The following is a 5,321-nucleotide window of genomic DNA, read 5'->3' on the forward strand; positions in this document are numbered from 1 at the left end:
GCCGCCGCCGCCGCCGTCGCCGGCAGCAGCAGCCGCCCCGCGGGCCAGCACCACCGGCTGCCGGTCTCCGTGACAACGCGACCCCAGGGGGGGGGCCGGACCCGGCGGGGGCAGGAGGCGGAGAGACCGGACCTTTCACGGCAATATCCTCATGGGCCGGCGGCGGGGGGTCTTTATCCCCCTCCCCGGGCGAAGCGGCGCCCTTCTCGGTAGCGGGGCTCAGACGATGCCGGCGGATTTTCTTCACTCAACGAGCAGAGCATCCAACATGGCGCTGTGGCCGCCTCCAGCAGTCCAGCAGGACGGCCGCTCGGAAAACTTCGGGTCTTTTCGGAATAGCTCGGCAAACCGAGGGTGGGAAGCCCCTTCGGCTCTTTTCGGAAACGGCCAGTGTTCGGAATCCTTCGGCAGCTCTCGGGCGTGTCTTCGGCCGCAGTTCGGGAAAGCTCTCGGGCTGACTTGATTCCTCGGGAGAGATCGGCCAAGGGGGCTTCTCAGGCTCGCCGTGGCGGGGATGTGGGGCGGAGGGAAAGACCAAAGGCGAGGTCTGGCCGGCTGGCCCTCCCCTGCGGCCCGGCCTCGAGGCACAATGGCAGCGGCCCTGAGCCTGCGGTCTGCGGAGAGCGGCAAAGCTTGAAACCTCTGTCCTGTGGAAGGAACCGCTGAACGAGAGCGAAACCGAGGGTTAAGAACCGCCCGCCGCGGGGACGCGTTAATACAGCAAATACCACTCGGCAACCCTTAACACATTTCACACCAATTACGTCCAAACGCCCTCCATCGGAGAGGTGAATGGAATGAGTAGCTCCATGTTCCAAAGGAGACCTGGACTGGAAAATGGCTGGGCCAGCGTCACCCAACCGGGAAGGGTCAGATCCAAGCCAGGATCTCATTCCACCTTCATCAGCAAGAACCGTGCCGACTCCCCAGTTGGCTGGGGACGCGATCGGACTGCCCTGCCCTGTCTAATCGGTAGCCTCTACTGAGGCTTCTGTGGGTGGATTCTTCCCAAAGGCCAAGGCCTAGCCTGGAGGGAGCGCCCTTTTGCTGCCAGCCAGCGGGCTGCTCCCAACCTCGTATGCTGGCGTAACACCTGTGGATAAGGTCCTCTCTTCCCCAGCTGGGCCTGCAGAGATCCCTGCCACTCCCACCCTGCTCATCCGAACTCCGGCAGGTGCCTAGTCCAAGCGCACAGCATTAAGGGAGAAGGCGTCTAAGGCAGCACAGAGCAATCCAGGATAGAGTGGCTGGCTACCACACATAACCACCAAGTGACCACCTTCATTAGCTTATGCAGTTCTGTAAAATAAAAACTGAGACCAAGGGAGGCTCAATATCGTCTTCCAACAGAAAAGCTGAACAAAATAAGGCGCGAGATTAAAAGGAAGCCTGGTGTGGTGGTGTACACCTGTAATCCCAGAACCCTGGGAGGCTGAGGCAGGAGGATTCCAAATTCAAATCCTGCCTGCGCAGTTTAGTGACTTAGCAAGACCGTGTCTCAAAATAAAAACAAGTAAACAGACTGAGGAAGGAGGAAGTACTAGGTGAAGGCCTTGGCTTCACACCCCAGTATCGCAAATGGGGCGTGGGGGTTAACGCTAGAAAGGGAGAGGGTTCAACTCACACAGCCTACAGGATAGTCACCTCCCTCCTCCTCCTCCCCTTCCTTCTCTTCCTCTTCTTCATCTCTCTTCCAATAAAAGCTTTGCAGATTGTGGATGCTTAATTCATGACAGCCCCTGAGAGCCTCAGAGACTTCCTCTGGGATAAAAGAGCAGCTGGAAGGGGGTGATACCCGACAGCCTCTGGCTGGCTGGGGCTACGGATCCTGGCATTAAAAAGAAAGCCTGATCTCCAGTCTCCAGACTGGAAGCCACAAACTGAAATCCTAAACTCTTTGGATTTGTGACACCTGCTTACTTAGGTTTGGATTTTTGCTCCTTTCCAGGCTTGATCGAGTCTGGGAAAAATTCCCAAGTGGTCCTTCAGTTCCTCAGATTCTCAGTTATCGTTGGGAGATTTCAGGCTGCTTTATACCAATCAAAACCTGATCCCAGCAAAAGCTTTGACTTCTCCTTTACACGAGGGTGATAACAGACTGATAATTGCTTAATTGTTATTCTTTTCTAAGCTAGTTTCATTGTCTAACTTAATAATAGCTACCAGCACCAGCCAATTAGTGTGTGGCTGGTCTTTGCTAAGCACTTTATGCACATTATCTCTTTTGAAATGGATAGACCTCCAGGCAGAATAAAGTGAAAGACCCTGATGTGATTCTGACCTCAGGCAATCAAGGGAGGAGAGAGCAAAATCAAAAAGGTGCGGCTCTCTCCTTTCATCCAAGAGCAGGACCCTGCTCAGCACTTCCCCACTTTCACAGAGCGGCTGATATTTATTGAGCACCTACTATGTGCCCACATACAACCCTGCTGAACATTTTGCTTAGATTAACACATTCCCTGAACAATTCTGTAAAGGTGAATATTTCATACCTCACTTGCCAGCAAAGAAACTGTGGTGCAGAGATGTGAAAAGACATCTTGTATAACTCCTAAGTGGAAACACTGGGACCCAAACTCAAGGTCTGATTTCCCATTGCTTCCATTACTCCTCACTGTCAAGAAGAAAAGCTGACTTTATCATCTTGTCTGTTGAGAGCACCCCATGGCTTTCCCTTTACCATCAGGATCTCGTCTAGATCCAACATCCTTCAGGGGCTTCACTCCACTTCTAACCTACCACGTTCCACCTCAGATCTGTAACAGTGGCCACCCTGGTCTATTTCCATACACCCACCATCCTAACCCCAGGACCTCTGTGCTGGAAGCTCCTATTACCAACACCCCCAAACGCTTTTCTTTTCTCTCCTTTTAGCCAGTTGGCTGATTCTTGCTTCAAGGCTTGGCTCAAGCATCAGCTCACTCCCCGGGCTGAGCTAGGGTGTCTCTAGGGTGTCTCCCAGCACTTGGAACGCTGAGGCAGGAGGATCACTTGAGCTCAAGCCAACCTGGGCTACATAGTAAAACCTTGTCTCAAAAAACAAAACAAAACCAAGTGAAAGCTTAGCCTCAGTGTTTCCCATCTGTAAAATAGACTTCACCTTTTAGAGAAATAAAACAAATACAAAGCAACCGAGTCCCTGGCACATGTTTTTTCAGTATAAGAGATTGTACCGAGGCCTTCACATGCTAAGAAAGTGCTCTACCACTAAGCTACATCCCCAGCCCTTTTTAAAATTTTATTCTGAAATAAGACTCTCTAAACTGCCAAAGCTGACCTCAAATTTGCAATCCTCCTGCCTCAGTCTCCTGAGTAGCTGAGATTACTGGCATGTGCCATCACAAGAGGTTATAGTAATTCCTTATACATTTTGCCCATTATTATTCATTTATGCAGGGACATTTGTTAGTCATTCAAAATAGCCCTTATATCTAACACTCAATAAACAGAATATGAAATTTGCCAAAGGCCTGAATGAATAGTCATGAATTGCCAGAGGATTTGGATTTACCTGGCAGAGTCTGGAGCAACACAGCGTTGAGGCTGTAATTCTCATGGGATAGGGAAAGGGATGGGCCCAAGTCCTGGAGCAGGCAGTTCTCATCCAGAAAAGGACATGGATCTCTGAATGGCCATCTCCCTTTGCCAGACACAGTGCCTGGCAAAGACCTACATCCCCAAAGAGCCAGAGGGCAGAGGAAGATCCAGCACACGCGTGTCATGGGTGGGGGATCGTATGTTGCGCATCTGTTTAGCTTCTGGGGCCTCTGTGGTGCTTCTCTGAGTGAACTGGGGCTTGTGTTCAGAGGGCCCCTTGATTTCTTAGTTGTGGTCCACGCATGAGACTTGGTTTACAGCAAGTAGCATTCATTGTCAACTGGTGACATTCACTGTCTGGTGACCTGAACTTTTCAGTCCTTACATTAAAGTTCACCCAAAACAAAAACAAGCCAGGCCTCAACAAAGCCCAGCCTGGGCAACTTAGCCAGACCCTGTCTCACAAAATAAAAAGGGTTGGGGATATAGCTCAGTGCTAAAGCATCCCTCAGTTTGATCTCCAGTATTAAAGAAAAAAACCAAAAACTTCCAAACCTATTATGACCAACTGTTCTCTGCTTTTAATTTTTACTTATTTATTTATTCATTCATTTATTTATTTTGGTACCGGGAATTGAACTCATTCTTAGCTAGGCAGGCACTGCACCGCTGAGCTAAATCCCCAGTCCAAATTGGAGTTCTCTGATTCCTTCATTTTTCCTCTTGAAGGAGCTGGCCTTTTAGCATAAAAGCCAGCCTCCTTATGCCAAAAAAAAAAAAAAAAAAGTCGTGTTTATTAGCCACAGAGGGATTTGTATAGCATTGTATGCTTGGCTCTGAGACTTGCAAACAGCCACCAAAACCCAGCCAGGGTAGACGGCAACCTGGACCGCAGTGTTTCAAGATCTAGACCCTGGGCAATGAAGTTATAGTGTAGGGAGTCTAAATCATTTTAAAAAAAAAAGAAGAAGAAGAAGAAGGAGGAGGAGGAGGAGGAGGAGGAGGAGGAGGAGGAGAAGGAGAAGAAGAAGGAGAAGAAGAAGGGGAAGAAGAAGGAGAAGAAGAAAGGACACAGAGTTCCTATCTGAAGTGACCCTGGATGCAAGGAGAGAAGCCCCGCTGGTATAAAAAGGCTTTGCCATCTCCTACTCCACAAGCCTGTTCAGTGTGGCCTGAAGTTGCTGTTCCAGGGAGGAGCTGAGCCAGCTGCCCCTTCCACCTGTGTCAGGGCCCTGTGGCAGGTAGTGTGAGAGGGCGGAAATTCTATATAAACTTTTCAATACTGGGGATTGACCTCAGCTCCATTGTGGAGCTACACCCGAGCCCTAAAGGGGGTTATAAACTTAAAAAACAAACAAAACAGACCTGGATTCTAACCTTACAGACTAGCTGTATAATCTTAAGCAAGTTTCCTAACTTCTCAGGGCCATTTGCCAAATAAAGAGAAGACAGTGGCCTCTAACACTCTAACACATCAACGAACTTGACTGAAGAAACCATCAACAAACCCTAGGGCGTAGTAAGCGCCTCAGTGCACCTTATCTCCTTCCCTATTCCCTCCAGGACCAACTTGCGGCTTCTCTGATCTGATGCCACTCAGTTCTCCCGGGGCCAAGCTGTCCCAGTTCTCAGCACATGGTGTGTACAGTGCCTTTCAGTCCTCAGCTCCTGGAGGGGACCAAAGCCCTCACCAGCCCCCACAGCTGCAGGTCAGTCAGCTTCCACAGGACATAAAAGCCTATTGTCATGGAATGGTTAAAATGGTAATTTTAGCCCAGCATAGT

This window comes from Chinchilla lanigera, unplaced genomic scaffold, assembly GCF_000276665.1.
Source record: "Chinchilla lanigera isolate Chin_1 unplaced genomic scaffold, ChiLan1.0 scaffold00051, whole genome shotgun sequence".
In the NCBI taxonomy this organism is placed as follows: Eukaryota; Metazoa; Chordata; class Mammalia; order Rodentia; family Chinchillidae; genus Chinchilla; species Chinchilla lanigera.